The sequence below is a fragment of the Colias philodice genome, chromosome 10, assembly GCF_061535455.1.
Source record: "Colias philodice isolate Cphi_HAF_F1 chromosome 10, ilColPhil1 Martin Lab GWU primary, whole genome shotgun sequence".
Classification (NCBI taxonomy): Eukaryota; Metazoa; Arthropoda; class Insecta; order Lepidoptera; family Pieridae; genus Colias; species Colias philodice.
This window is the reverse complement of record NC_143095.1, coordinates 4750742-4766822: the sequence shown is the minus strand read 5'-3', so window position 1 is coordinate 4766822 and position 16081 is coordinate 4750742. Positions and strand designations below refer to the sequence as shown.

General features: G+C 31.4%; 1 protein-coding gene and 2 non-coding genes across 3 annotated transcripts in view; 2 read left to right on the top strand and 1 right to left on the bottom strand.

Moving 5' to 3' along the window:
- The window catches only part of LOC149485143 (coiled-coil domain-containing protein 12), a 480484-nt gene that overhangs the window by 57895 nt on the left and 406508 nt on the right, over nt 1–16081 (bottom strand). The gene's annotated exons all lie outside the window — the stretch shown is intronic.
- On the top strand, nt 15204–15279 carry TRNAS-GGA (transfer RNA serine (anticodon GGA)). The gene has a single exon. It is a non-coding gene; the product is annotated as a tRNA-Ser (tRNA).
- TRNAS-GGA (transfer RNA serine (anticodon GGA)) lies at nt 15514–15589 on the top strand. Its single transcript has one exon. It is a non-coding gene; the product is annotated as a tRNA-Ser (tRNA).

Sequence of the window (16081 nt, the reverse complement as noted above, 5' to 3'; positions counted from 1 at the left end):
TCTTCTCCATAGATACTGATTTCCGAATCGGTGGTAAATGTAAAAAATATGTATTGACGTTTCAAAAGTGCTTCTCGAAGAAGTATAATTGAATAAATAAATGTTTGAGTTTGAGTTTGAGTTTGAATATCAAGAGCTGCAGCTTCTCCAATCTTTTTGAACTATATGTCACTATTTTGAACTGTTATATTTACTAGAGGCCTGATTGTGTTTTCATGAAATCTTTTATACAAATACATTTTAATACGTAAAAATTATATAATTCGTGTAGGGACTCCCATTGAATTATGAACAAAGGTTCATGAAGCAATACGTAAATGGCGTATAAGGCTTCATAAACTAATTTAATAAACCATTAAAGCTATCTGGACCAGGGGTGGCCATGGTGATTTATAGCAATATGAGAACATTAAAAACGCATTACGAAAACATGACTTTAGCCGGGAAATTTAACAGCAAGGCAAAATAATATAAGCTAGATGATTTGTATACTTGCTTATTAGAGTTGAAAATTGAACATTTGGCGTCTATAAGCTACAGAGCTTCTATTATACCAAAAGTTTGTAACTACGCATTTTCGTAATGGTCGATGTTATTGGTTTAGTAGAATATTCTGCTTTTAGGTAATTGAGGATGGCGAGCAAATTGGAATAATGTTAAATACATGTCTGGGGAATAGGTATGTGAATTAGGTGAACTAGGAAATAGGTGACCTGCCTTCTGTATCCTGCCAGAACGAGGCGTTTTATTGTCCCCTTCGAGAATCGAACCCAAGATCCCTTCGGACTACATTCATACTTTTACCATTGTTCCAAGGTCTCACCAGTATTGTGAATATGAAAAGGAATATTATATATCATAATATGTCGCTATAATTCTTAAAATCACAGCATGTTTTTGTAGTTCCTTATTTTTATAAACACTATTAAAATTATAGATTGCTTTCTGTATATTGAATATTAGAATAAATATATCTATACCTAAGTGTTTTACGTATGCGGATTGCTTATAAGAATGTCCGTTTCTATTTGTTTGTCCTAACAAAAGACAAAAGAACAATTTAAGCTCAGCAAGATTGCTTTCTCGTTTCCTCCTTTTGTGTTTTGCGGGCTTTACTACAAAACTGATTTTTGTAGAGAAACATCGAAACGTTTTCTACCTTTGGTGAGACGGCTTAGTAACTAATTCTCTTTGTTACAAACAATCTTGGAATCTTCTTTCAGTCGAATGAGAAACGTCTACTAATTTCAATTAATATTCATAGAGTAGACAAGGCGTTCAAAGTTGTTAGAATGATCAAGCTGCTCGTTTAAATTGAATCGATTTGTTAGTTTTCCGTGTCAAATTGTTCCTAGAACAGAGTTATATTAAATGAATATGTTTTAATTTGTTGAAAAGTTTTCAGGGAAGCTTTATACGTCTCCTTGAATGAATTAAATGTTTGTGAATTGTGGTTTATAGCCGTGTAGATTGTCATGCGAATTTTTTATCTTTTAGCGTTTGTAGTTAGATCTTTTTTATAATCGATGTTTCTGGGATATATGATTCTTCTGTAGAAACTGCTTTTCGAAGCGGTATCAAATAATGTTTGTTTATAACGATTCATTAATATTTCCAAAGCAAACCTTGTTTTCTATTTACAATTAGTTAATGCAAAATACACTTTTTGTGAATGCGGCTCTTGCAACAAATCATCTGGATGGAGATTTTTTTTGATATTTAAATATACCTTAATTAGCTGGTCCGAGTTGCTTGTGCTTTACTTTAAAATATTACCTACGTAACGTAAGGCGGGGGTCGGCACGTGATGATAGTTCCTCAGGGACTGCGTGAATCGTTTCAAGACCAACTCTCTTTGAGAGCTCTCGTGTCGTACCGTTTGTTCATATAATTTATTAAATAACGTGCGGTTGTTTTGAAGATTGAATATCTGGCGGTTATATTACATCTATTTCTGAATATTACGCGGTGATGAAAGTGAGCAACACATACTTAAATGACTTTTTTAGATTTATTTATAAGAAAATGTATTACATTATTGGGAATGGAATAATAAATTATTGACGATAACCAAAGTGCTACAGAAATAATGTTTGATTTTGAGTATAATACACCCTTCCTAGAGACCGAATTATATTATTCTACGACCCTGGTCTTTATCTGGCTCTTGAGCCTACATGAAACAAGAAAAAGTTTTTAATATTTTCGATGTTTAGCATATACATATACCTAGAGTACCTACCTATTATAATAGTATATCTAATACTTAGTAATTTTAAGAGAATTGAAGAGCAAGCAACGGATAAGTATTCTTATATTATATTTAACTCTTGTTAGGTATTACTTTTGTCTGACTTTTACATTTATATGTGGTAGAAATGATTTATTCATCTTTCATTTAAGAGTTTCTTTTGGTATCTGATACAACAAGACACTTAACTTTTCCAACTCAAATCTAAGTTGTACGACTTTATCTCGTTCTTGAATGTTATTCTCACAGGTTCCAGTTTCATTTATATTGTTACTAGCTGTGCCGCGCAGTTTCACCTGCGGAAAAAAGCAAGTACCTAGCGCTCACGTGTTGTTGTGATGTATAAACCTATATCAGTGAAAAGTTTCATCCAAGTCTGTCCAGTAATTTTTTTGTGAAAGAGTAACAAACACATACATATTTCAAACATTCCCACAAACTTTCGCATTTATAATATTGGTAGTCTTTTAATGGATATCAGAAGCGATCCTATAAAAACGCACACTCCACTTTTTTCTAGGTTGTTAATTTTTTCGACACGGATTTTATCGTATCCAGTCTAAAATTGCTTGCAGTCTATTTTCACGATGATAGTGACATAAGCACTTTTCAAAAGCTAAAAAATATGGAGTAGATATTTTACTTGCTACGTGACATAAATACCTCTACATATTTATGTTGCTTAAAATTTCTTAAATAAAAACCAAAACAATAAAAAATGTACATATGTATTTTACCTTTAAAGAGCATACTGTGTTATTCTCTAATTAATGTTACCTAATTCAAGGCGAATATCTGTTAAATCTGTAAGAACCACTGTAAACACATTGGTTGACAATATGAAATAATCATAAAGTAGTAAAATACTGGTACTCTTGGAACTCAATTATAAACACATCTAGAACAGCACTAACGTAAGTATTTATTTAATTTAATACAGTTATCCCAAGTATATATTATTTAATCATACTTTTATTCGCACATAGTCGACCATAAGGTAAGCGGTAATCGATCATAATGTTTCGGGGTCATTAATCTTTCTCATCAAGCATCGTGACGTCATATTTTCCACGAGATATCTTTATTTCCCTTATTTCGCTAATCTAACTTAAACTTGCTAACGATCATCTTAATATCTTAAAACTTGGAGTACTTACTTCAGAAAATATTCGTGAGTGATAAAAATACAGTTTGTATAAGCAGAATTATATTTTAGTCGACGTTTATTTATAATAAATTCCTAGTTTCTCAATTCCAGTGATGATAGTGATTGAAAAAAAAATTCAGTCCATTAGAAAGTTGAATGTCTTCTCTCCTGCAACACAGATAACGATCAAAATAATAACTGAATATATATAAATATCTTTAAGTTTGTGAGGATGGATGGATTGATGTTTGTTATTGTTTCAGGTACAAACTACTGAACCGATTACAATTAAATTTAGAAAGGAGGTAGCTGAAGACCCAGATTAGGATATAGGCTAAAAATATGAAATCCCGCAAGAACGGGAACATATTATTTGAAAACGCGGGCGAAGCCGCGGGCGGAAATCAAGTAGTAATAGTAAAATTTATAGAGATTACTTTTTCCAACCTTTGATATTATTTCAAGTACCTTAAATCTAGCATTGTACCTTCATTTCTATTTTTTTCTATCCTCAATTTATTTCAGAACGCAATTTCGTCCTTTCAGGTTTTACATTTTTTATATTCCTAAAAAAATATGAATATATTCCTGTAAATACTTAAAAAGTCTGTTAGCAATTTATCATAATATTTTTCTAAGAATCGTGTGCCAGTTGCTTTGACATTATACATTATAATGCTCTCTATGATATCTTTTTCTCGCCTCTTTCCCATATTCCATACTAATTGTACACTCTGGATACTCGCTCTTTGATGAATTTCATTATAGTAGTTTGTTACGCTTCATGAAGATGCTATATTATTTTGTCATTACAAAATAAGGATTAATAAATTCCTGCTATTAATACCTTTAACCACGGCCCTATGACAACATCTTATATTTAGCAAAATTAAAATGACGAAAAATTATGAAAATTAAACTCTAAAATAAAATTGGTAACCTTATACCTATTAATTAAAATCAACATCATCACACTTTATGAAATATTAACTATGAAATTATAATACTGTAAACAATAGCATACAATAGGTATTTATATTTAAATGTAACTACAACCTCAATTAAAAGTTATGTCAGTACTGAACTAGTTAGCAATTTAATTCCGTCCTGATAATATTTCATTCAATTAACATCGCCCATTTATTAACTGACAGCTGGTGAAGTATATTTTGGGTTAATATTCTATGAAGTATTTTGTCATCATGCTTAATTGGCTACTATTGGCCATATTGAGTACGAATTTACATGAGGTTATTTATGTGCAATAAATTATCATAGACTTATCTATAATTAGCGGGATCGTTAATATAAATTAAGGGCGCAACAAATTTTCGTTTTATATTACTCTACAACAAAGTAAACAATTTTAAATTTGCTACCATTCTTCTCTATTAATAGATTGTAGATAGAAAGACAGGCATTTCGATATTACTTAGAAATACTTTAGTTGTTTTTATTATTCCTCGATTAGGTATGCGTCGTTAGAAAAAATGAGAACATTCTTCGAGAGGAATTTAATTTAATATTTTATTGGAGTAATTTAATTGATTTCCTACGTCACCGCCCTCGGTCCACGAAGGACACGGACGCCTTGCAGATATTTGAAATACGTCGCATATTGAAATCGTCAGACCGCAATTACTGATGAAAATGTCCTGCAGATAATGCCAAGACCTTTTATTACGTGGAAAACTCCTAAAATATTTTCTTATTAAAGATTATTTAAGGCCCAACAGGAACCAATTAATCATGCTTCCGGCATGGCCTTTAATGTAATGATAATGTTTGTAATTTTTAAAAATGTTTTATCCAATTTATGTTTTATCAAATATTAATTTTTAAGTAAAGATTTTCGTCCATTTCTTTATATTCTTTTGTTACGATCAACGATGTTCGTGTAAATTTATATCTATTCAATATTAATAATATTCCGTTTCCATTACTACACAGTACGGTGCAATAAACATTCAAGGAGCAGTAAAGTCCATTTCCCAACACATATGGAATTCTGTTTATTTTGGAGCCGAGTTCCATAAGTCATTATTTAGTTTCGTGTACACAGCATATACAATATCGTGAGTAAATATAGTTGTAGATAAGACTAGTAAATTGCTTGTACGATACTCGCTAAGTGGGTGAATGCGGGTGAACTTAGTAGTACCTGAACAAATACTGTTCCGCTGACCATTCCACATTCTCTAAGTGCTCCAAGAATATGGAATTCACGAAGTTTAATGAATGTTCTGTGTTATGTTCTGACCGCTTGCTATAGTATTAATGAGTTAAGTTTTTCTATTATTTCTTTCGTAAGGGCTTGTTGAAATGTGGTTAATACGGTTTGATGTAATATTGCTTAATCATTGCTTGTTATGGAACTTTGAAAAACTGTTTATTTAATTTATCTTTATTGTTATCACAATAGCTAATCATTTGCACATTACGCTTGATGAAATCAGATTAGAATCCAATTAATTAAATCAGTTTCATTGTTATTCTAATTAATTGTTAGAAATATGTTCAATGATGCTTTTAAGTATTCCATTAAATTGAAAATAAATATCATATTTATATTATTACCTTATTATACATAAAAAAATTGAAAAGAAAATATCTATAAATTCAAACAGAGCAACGTTAGTTTAAATATGTATTCAAAACCTTTTAACGATTGTTCTACTCAATATCTTATTCATATTCATAATGGTATTTCCTTTCCTTTATATTGAATATTTCAAACTTCCGAGCGTAATTCGCCTTTTATTCATTTGTAATTTTATTCCAGTACAATACAAATACAATTTATGCTATTGCGCTTACAAAATGGAAGTGTGGATTTAAAGGCGAAATAGCTTCGCAAAAGCAGCTACTGTAAAGTGATTTACACTAAAAGACGCAGCCGTTGTATTTGTGTCGAAATGTTTTTACATTTGTTACATAGTAGCGGCAGCGCTCTAATAAAACTACATCATTGGTGTATTAAAGAAGCTGAAGGCTCTTGAAATCAATTTTTGGGTATTTTGTATGAGATCACATGAAAATTCACAATTACTAAAGGTAGGTACTTTGGCATTGTCTCCAGATTGTGACAATAGTCGCAATTTATAATAAAACTAACTTGGTAATCACGAGCACTTATTTTTCTTCGCAAATGGAATATAGATACTAGATATTTTATAAAACAGACACTGTAGTTGATTGATTTCGCAACTGCGTTTGTTTTCCTGCTTCTGTTTATCGTAGATTGCATTACGTATAGTTCTGTATTATACTTTCTCTACGTTTCGTTATGCATGTGCATTGCAACTTTCAAAAAACTCATAACTTAAAAAAAAAATGGTTATTACAACTAGGTACGGTACCCTGATAATTCAGATAATTTTCCACCATTCAAAAATAAATGAAAAACTGCCTTACACAAAAAACCTTGTGCACTTACAATAAAAAAATAAAAAAAGGCAAAAGCAATTAAAATAAAACCGGCCAAGTGCGAGTCGGGCTCGCGCACAAAGGGTTCCGTAGCAGCAAATATAATAAATTACAGTTAAATCAACCTATCTCAAAAACTATAAGAGATACTTTGATCAAACCAAAAATCGTTGAAAGAGTTAATTAGCATGCATCACCTCTATTTTTTTTAGAATTTTATACCCCGTAGTTATAAAAATAGAGGGGGGGGGACATACTTTTTACGACTTTGAGAGCTGATATCTCAAAAACCGTTCACTTTAAGAAAAATGTTTTTTAGAAAACTTTATATCATTTTAAAAGACCTTTCCATTGATACCCCACACGGGTATGTACATCGAAAAAAAAAATTTCATCCCTCAGTTACATGTATGGGGGGCCCCACCCCCAATTCTTTTTTTTACTATTTAGTGTCATATTTTTGTAGCGGTTCATACAACACATATTCCCATCAAATTTCATCACTGTAGTACTTATAGTTTCCGAGTAAATCGGCTGTGACAGACGGACAGACGGACAGACGGACATGACGAAACTATAAGGGTTCCGTTTTTGCCATTTTGGCTACGGAACCCTAAAAAGTAAAAGGCAGATTCAGCCGCACCATAAACCATACATCAGGGTGGTGACAGCGAATCATGGAGGCCATTTGACAAACCGCAACCACAAAGGATTGACGTTAGGGCCGCGTGCTGCTTAATGAAGTCTTTTATAATGTGTAGATTAATATCCCAGTAAATCTTATAAGCTCCTAATTGGTTTACCACCTCCTTGGTTCAGTGGATAACGTTTGAGGGAAGAACGAAGGGGATCGATTCCCGTTGGAGACGAAGAAAAAAGAATGTCTCGGTCTGGCAGGACACAGAAGGCTGATCACCTACTTGTCCCTAAATAAAATCGATCAGTGAAACAGATGTATGCACTAATCATCTGTCCCTTACCCCACTAGAGGATACGGAACTTCACTTTACTGCTCTATACATTGAATAGGAAACTTTACTTCTATAAATTATCAAACACTAGGAACAAATTGCATATTTAACAGATATCACATAGATAAACCATGTGACATTCACTGGAGCTAATCTCTTCTGGATACTTACTAATGAAAAACAATCTATTTAGTAAGATTGTAATCTCAGTCCACTCCCGAGTGTTGTGTGCCCAAGATTCTTGGTATATGTACGTGCGGAGAGTACAAATTTTTGTTGTTATTTCTATGGCCTTCAAAAACTCCTGGAATTTATTCGTTCGAATAATTTCTAAATAATGTAACGTTAACAAATTATTACAGTGGAAGATTGCAGTGCTGTTTGGATATTATAAAGTACATTAAAATATTTTTAAGTGAGATTTTTATTTAAAATAGATTGAAATGTCTCATTGATGAATTACTTATTTGTCATAATAAACAGTAGATTGTTATCTCTCTCATCTTATCCAAGATAATGTATTATATTAATTTTTAATGGGAATTCGCTTTCAATGGGGACTTAATGTAAAGCACCCGCCATTTCCGAGATATAAAAACGTTTAAACGTTTGTCTTTTTAATTAAGTCTCATCTTACCGTGACTTACTTCTTGATCTGGTGGATCGTGACTGTTAAACTAAGTGACTTGCTCTAACAGGTCAAAGGTAAAATGATTTTTATTATGTAAATTTCCTGGTGTATTTTTCTAAGTGAATTGTTTTTAAATCTCTACTGGCTGCTCGTTCCTGTTTTGTTTGAGTGGATATTTTGAATAGTACTAAAAAAATGTAGATTCAATAGTTTCAGTCTTTCTCCAAGTGGGGAAAAAACCAAACACCCAAAATTATTCCCAACAGCTATTTTTTGCTTATTGTTCTTATGGGATTGATCCATATTCATTAGGAATTATTAAAATTTAATCAAATGTCGCTTCCTTTGACCAGGATAGGGTTCTGTCGCTGAAGCCTGAAGTGATGCCGACAATATGATTCAAGGGCTGACACCACTTACGTTAAAAATAAATACGTATTTCGTACACACTTCATAAAAGCTGCCAGTCAAAGCGTCCGTCCGTCCGATCACAATGTAATATATAGTTACGAAAAATGTAGCTAAAAAATGAAATAAACTGTGTTTAATTTACCGCCATGTAAGACCGGAATCTAGTGTCCAGTCATATTCCTTCCTACCTTATTAAAACAATGAACCGCTACCCGGTTTTTATAATGCTTAATAAAAGTTAATTAATTTCCCTCAATTAGTTCTATTCAACCTAAAGAAGAATACACAGAAAAATGTAAAATAAAATTTGAATGAAAATCTATTAAGCCATTAAAAATAATACTTCAATTTATATTCAGGAAAGGTATTTTCCGAGTCGTTAAAAGGAAAACTGTTATATTAAGTAAAAGAGACGATCGACGGAAACCAATCAGAACGGCGAGGATGGAAACAACCGCAGCCATCCGTTCTTTGAGCCCCAATTATAATTAAATAGATAAAACATTGATGTGGTTATTATAAAATTTGAAAGTGAGGCATTGAATTGTTCCCTTTATTGCCTTCTACATGTCGACCGTAAATTATGTCGGTGGTGGGTATAGGAAACGTATCGCTTCAAAAGTGTAATATATTGTAGCAGGTGAACTAAATTTCGAGTAGTATAAATCTTGTCTTTTAATCCTTTTAGTATTTTTTCTATTACTAATAGCTAGATTAATAGTTAGAATTTTGTAAATAGAAAAGCGTCCCATGCATATTTTTTGCATAATTTGTTGCACCGTCATATGCAGCTTAATTTGTTGCACATAAGATTTGTACGAAAAAGCCGTGAATAATTAATATAATTTTTCGGTGTTTATATGTTTACGTTCTAACTTGTGTTTGTTATTGTTATCTACTAATAACATTTCTTAGGTCTTAAATGCCGAAAATGTTTCAGCACGAATATCTCATGTACATTTTAAAATTTGTATTGGTTGGAAACTTTATATATTATCTTGAAAGTAAAATGAAACACGCTTTATTATTCTATTATTTAAAGGCTTTGCTGCCAGCAAATTTCAAATCTGGCGGGGATCCAAATTGAATTAAACGTGAGAGATTGACCAGCTCTGAGGCGAACTTTGATCGTAAGGCATTCTGACTAAACTTACATCATATGTTTAACTATAGGAGAAGAGAGCAAATGAGGAATCAAGCAGCTTTATAATCAGCATCAGGGTTAGTATATGTAAAGGACCAGATATTTAAAGCGCTGAAAGTGTTAAGAATAAAATTCCGAGTTTCTTGATACAATATATAGGAGTGAACATTCTGAATCCCACGTGTGTCGCGTATTTGCAAGATTCCTTATGGAATTGTAAGATGTTAAAAATACATTGAAAGCAGTTGAAGATTTTATATGTAATTTTAAATATTTTCAAAATGGGAAAGTGGGAAATTGGGTTCAAAATAAATGAAGAACAATGCTAGAAACTGAAACAATCTGAAAAAATCATAATATAAAGATAAAAAAATATGACTTTTAACTTAGTTACGTTGAAGTTCACTAACTACACGAACGTTTTCATAGAACTTTTACGAAATTCCACAACAATAAGTTACAATAGTAACAACTGTGTCAAGAGTTACACTTAGGAATGAGCCGAAAACATGAAACATCAAATGTCCAATGATAAATATTTCATAGGCTTATTAAATTTAAACAAATAAATTAATTGTAGATAAATATTATATAATATATGTTGCCAATGTGGGTTAAATATCCAAAGGTGTCGTTGCTATTTCCGTTCATTCACATTTTTATTCGTATGTCTATTTAAGTATTCTATTTATAATACCAATTACATACACACTAAGCACACTGTATATTTAAAAAATAAAGTTAAGATTTACATAATATATCTCTATCTTTTCTATTAAAACACACATTTATATCATATTTATATACGTATGTCTCTTTATTAATATTTGTTACTGAATATTTGCATGTGTAAAGTAACGAGGTCTCATCTGAAAATCAGTGTAAAATTAATACATTTTTTTCTACCTAATAATATACGGTTGCTGCTTTACTGCTAGAATCCATTTTGTTTTAGATTATGTTTTTTCATGTTGGCAAATAAAAAGTATTTATATTTCTATTTCTAAAAAAAGTTTAGGAAATAACTACGCAACGGTTAATGTGTTAATTGTTTTATTGGCTAAACGGATCTTGGCCGGGATTAGTTCGCCTAGAAGAAATTCTCTTTTCCTAAGTTTCAGCTTTTTTGCCACGCTCAATAAACCGGGGATATTGGCTTTACATGCCACGCGGCATCAGGTATCAGGACATCAGGTATAATTTAAGAAAAGCTTTAAGATATTCTGCATCTATTAGCAATGATGTCAAATTAGCAAATATAGGCGTTTTGGTAATTTTTCAAATAAAAAGTATTGATATTAAAATGTCAAAATTACAGAGCAAAATTTCTCTACCATACAAATTATTACAATTTCCTTTATATTACTTCTAGAAGTTTAAAACAGGTTTTAACGAATAGTTGGGTACCTATCGATAAACTCTGTAATCCATTCACATCGTAAAGTATCATCCATTTAAAAAAATGTAAATTTTTATAGTTTCGATTAATTAATATACTTAATACCTACGTCATGTATAATGGCAAATTTAATATAAATTTAAACATTTTCCAACCCAAAAGGGTAACGGTTTATTAAAATTAGGCAAATAATAATTAGGACAATCATAACTTTATGCTTTACCACTTTGATAAAAATGAAAAATTGTTGGGAAGCTTAAGAGGCGTCTTTGGGCTATTAATCTTTTCCCAGACCTATTGTTGGTCGCGGCGGGAACAACTTTTGTGTCCGGATTCCAGTTGAGATCAAAAAGGTTTGATGGCTTAGATTTAGAAAACGATTTATACCATATTTCCGCATAAGTAAATTTACTGAGTATCCTTATAATCTATTGTGTACGGAATAACACTCAATTTAACGTAGTGACAGTAAGTGGAAATATTTTTTATTATCAACACTTTATTATCTAGAAATTCAGTTGTATTTATTATTATAATTATTCTTATTTAAAACACTGCTATCAAATATTATGATTTTGGTGTATTTACCCATGTTTAATTTTCTGCAGCTTTCTTTAACTAAGCTTAATATTCTTTACTTCTTTACTTGTTTACTTAGCGCGACTACACATATTATAATACATTTAAATTTATTGAACATTTTTATTTAGAAGTTTTTTTCTTTCAACGCGAAAAGAGAGGGACAATAATTGCGAACAGAAATGGGATAAGGAAAAAATCTTAATTAAATGGGTGTGATTTCACAATAACAACCAGTACCTACTTAAAAACAATTCAAGCGAAATTCGTTTATCATTATTATTCTATTCCTGTCCGGATCTTCGTTTATAGTTTAATTTAAGTCAACAAACATCCAAGAGGATAAAACAATCAATTAAGAACATCTAGCCTTTGTTCTTAATTGTAATTATTGCTAACGCGTCATTAATTTTAACTAGTTTGAAAGCAATACCGTTGAAAGAGCCGTGCGTGCTTAAGCACTGTTTCAATTCAGCTGAAACTTCATTTAGCGTGTACGGGGAACGTAAAAATTATCGATCGGGTTATTATAAAATTCATAGCACAAACAGAAAATGCCAGAACTAGAAGGTTAACGAACACCGCGGCTAACAATATTATTTCTTCATTTAACAATTCGAAACTGCGGTACAATATGTTGGTATGTTGGTTAAAACTTGGAATATGAATGTTCAATTGTTATGGTTTGTGAGGCCTGTTTTGATTGCAATGAATGTTTTTGAAAACATAAAATTAAAGAATATAAATAAAACATGTTTTGAAGTACTACTTATGAGAAGCATATTAGTATAGATAAACGTTTTAATAGATCATTGTAATTAAAAATATTAAACTAGAAGAAATTTCTGTACTATCGGGATGTAGGTAGTGTTAATCAAGTTACATGTTAATTCAATTAGCCATTTAAAAAGAGAATAAATTATGTACCTTAGAATAGCGAGTTCAAAGGTCTGCTAAAGTAATATAATTAACATAGTATTACTTCTTTTAACGTTGAAGCGGTATGCATCTTCTTGTTTATATTAGAATTTAATGAACAAAAAAAAAGAAAACATAAAAATCCTTCCCCAGGTTAGGTAAATTGGGTAATTAGGTAAATTAAAAAATTTATTGTCCATAGCTATAATAATAAAGCATTAGAATAATCATTTTATGATCATAGAGCAATAAATACTACGGTAGAATTTTTACAGGACGATATTTTATCCCAACGAAGCTGAAGGTGCAATCTTTATACCATTATTTTAATTATTCGCGGGATTGCATTGATATCACAATATGATTCGAGACATTAGACATAAACATATTGGCCATCGACTTCAAGTAGTTGTTGTACATATTTGTAGTAAATTGTAGTAAATTAAATAGCCAAAAATTACACAAGATTTTGCGACGACTTTGCTTAATATGTCTGGTACGACAGAATAAATATAATAGGGTTTGCCTATAAATAAATAGCGACATAATCTCTTCAAAATTGTAATACATAATATATTTCCATGCCTGGATACCGAGAGCACAGAAACTTAGGAGGCTTGAATTATTGTAGATCAGAATACGAATATAGCTTATAAAAGGTATACATATTCCATTTATATACCACCTTGACTTACTGACTGACTATCTGGAAGTAATATTTTATTGAGCGCTTATGCAGCGAAAAATAAATAGGTTTGCGGATTGAAAACAATCGCATAAATGAAGGAAAGATTAATGCGATGCGACCCCTATATATTTGTGTACGGACGTTTTAGCAAAATTCGCACATTGAATTTTATTTATGGATTCAATAAGTGACGCGTTTATATTTTCCCGTCTCGGCGTTTTTGTGAATCAACTGAAATTCAAAACAATTAATAACACTGAAAAACGATTTTCAATTTATATTTGTGACTACAATGTGTTATTTCAATTGCGAGTTTATTTGTGTTGTATATATTTTGTGGAAAAATATACAATAAAAATAGTATTTTTGAATCATAATATTCAATGTTTGTATGAGCCATATCAATGCTGTGTGAATTGCCACTGGAAATTTTCATATTTTCATTGTTAGGGTTGCTTTTGATTCTTTTTTATATAACAAATATTTCCTTTGCTCATTGTTGAAGGTCTTTGTATCGTAACATTCTTAACTTAATACCATAATATTGTAGCTTCATTACAAAGGTCCCGTGGGACATGCTCTGCCCTAATGGGGGACCAATGTCCCAGCATTCTTTCATTATAATTTTACATACCATAAGGTATATAAAACTTTATGGAGGAATAGAACATTTTGGGAGTGTAGTATGAATACTGAAATCTAAATAAAATAGCACGCAATAGCAAATTAAGCACTTAAATGTTTAAAGTACCTACCTACTTGATTTTTTTTAACGATCATTACATTATGGCGGCGCACGTACGTACGTAAGTCTGAAAGCTTTACTAAAAAATACTAATATCAAGCAGAAATCATTCGATTTTATATAAGAATTATACGTAGAACTAACCAGAATCAATAAATTAAGAAGAGTGAATTAAAAAAACCACATTGCTCGAAATGATTATAAAAGAACTGAAATAAAGAATTATTTTATAAAAGTGAAAGTTTTAAATTATGTGCATGGTTCGTGTATGTAATTGTAGGTGTTGTAAAGTTTGTGAAGAACGGGAATGGATGACTGGACAGACAGTTGGACGGATTGAACGAATTTATAGAGGTCCGAGTTATCCAGAACCTGAAATAAGAGTTTATTCATGCACATATTTTATCGATCTGTCTAAATTTTAATATTGAATAAATTTGCACAGAAAGCATAAAGAAAATGTACTGAAATTATAAGAATAAAGAAAGATAATTCTGAAAACATCTTAAAGCTCATGTGTTTTCGCTAAAAACATTGCTGTGTTTAAGCACTATTACAATTAAGCTTACAATCTTACCGCAAACGTATCTAAGCAGGAGAAGAAGGTTGTCTGTAATGGATTGGTTTTTAAATATGGTCTGTTTGTTTATTTTATCTAACGTGAATAATAAACAAAGCGTTTTGATATTTCATTTGGTATTTTAACTGACCGATTGGTTAAACATAACATATTTCAGATTATAAATTTATAAAGAATAGAAAAAATTCGATCACGAGGCGGGACTCGAACCCGCATCCTTCGCGCCATTCCGGGGCGGAATTCTTTCAGTTTTATGTGTCCCTTCAGACACATAAAACTGAAAGAATAGAATAAATTCGATTGCTCTGGCGGGTCACGAGTGGCTGAGTTGGTAAGGCATCCGCCCCGGAATGGCGCGAAGGATGCGGGTTCGAGTCCCGCCTCGTGATCGATTTTTTTTCTATTCTTTATAAATTTATATTTATAAAGCATTTGAATGCCATAAAACAAAAAATATAAATTCAACAAAAAAGGTCGTGTTCCATCGTTACAATATTGTATTCACTGAAAAGTGCTTCATATTGGTTGAAATGGTTGTTAATCATCTCCATAGATGGCGCGCGGAGTGTCCCTTCAGACACATAAAACTGAAAGAATAGAATAAATTCGATTGCTCTGGCGGGTCACGAGTGGCTGAGTTGGTAAGGCATCCGCCCCGGAATGGCGCGAAGGATGCGGGTTCGAGTCCCGCCTCGTGATCGAATTTTTTCTATTCTTTATAAATTTATATTTATAAAGCATTTGAATGCCATAAAACCAAAAATATAAATTCAACATATTTCAGATTTGTTAATGTGATATTTTAACATAATTAAAAATACAGTACAAATGTACCATATAATATTAAATATCATAGTACGGCTTTATCTATGTAAAATATTATTATGTAAGTATTTAATTAAGCTACAGAAAGTATTGATATATTTTTGTCCATTCTACCATTTTACATTTGCTTCAAAAGTATAGTAATACATACGTAGTAGGTATATTATTATTAGTCTGTGGTAATACACCTTTACAAGAGTAATATTTTTGTATATTCAGCGACTTTAATACCTTGAAGCGAACTATTCGATACCACAGTTTGTGATTAGTTATTAAACGGCCGAGTTAACTAAAGTGAACTCGAAAGTGACAGATAGTATGCTTTAATTAGAAAGTAATTCAGCGTGTAATGAAGACGGGTGATGG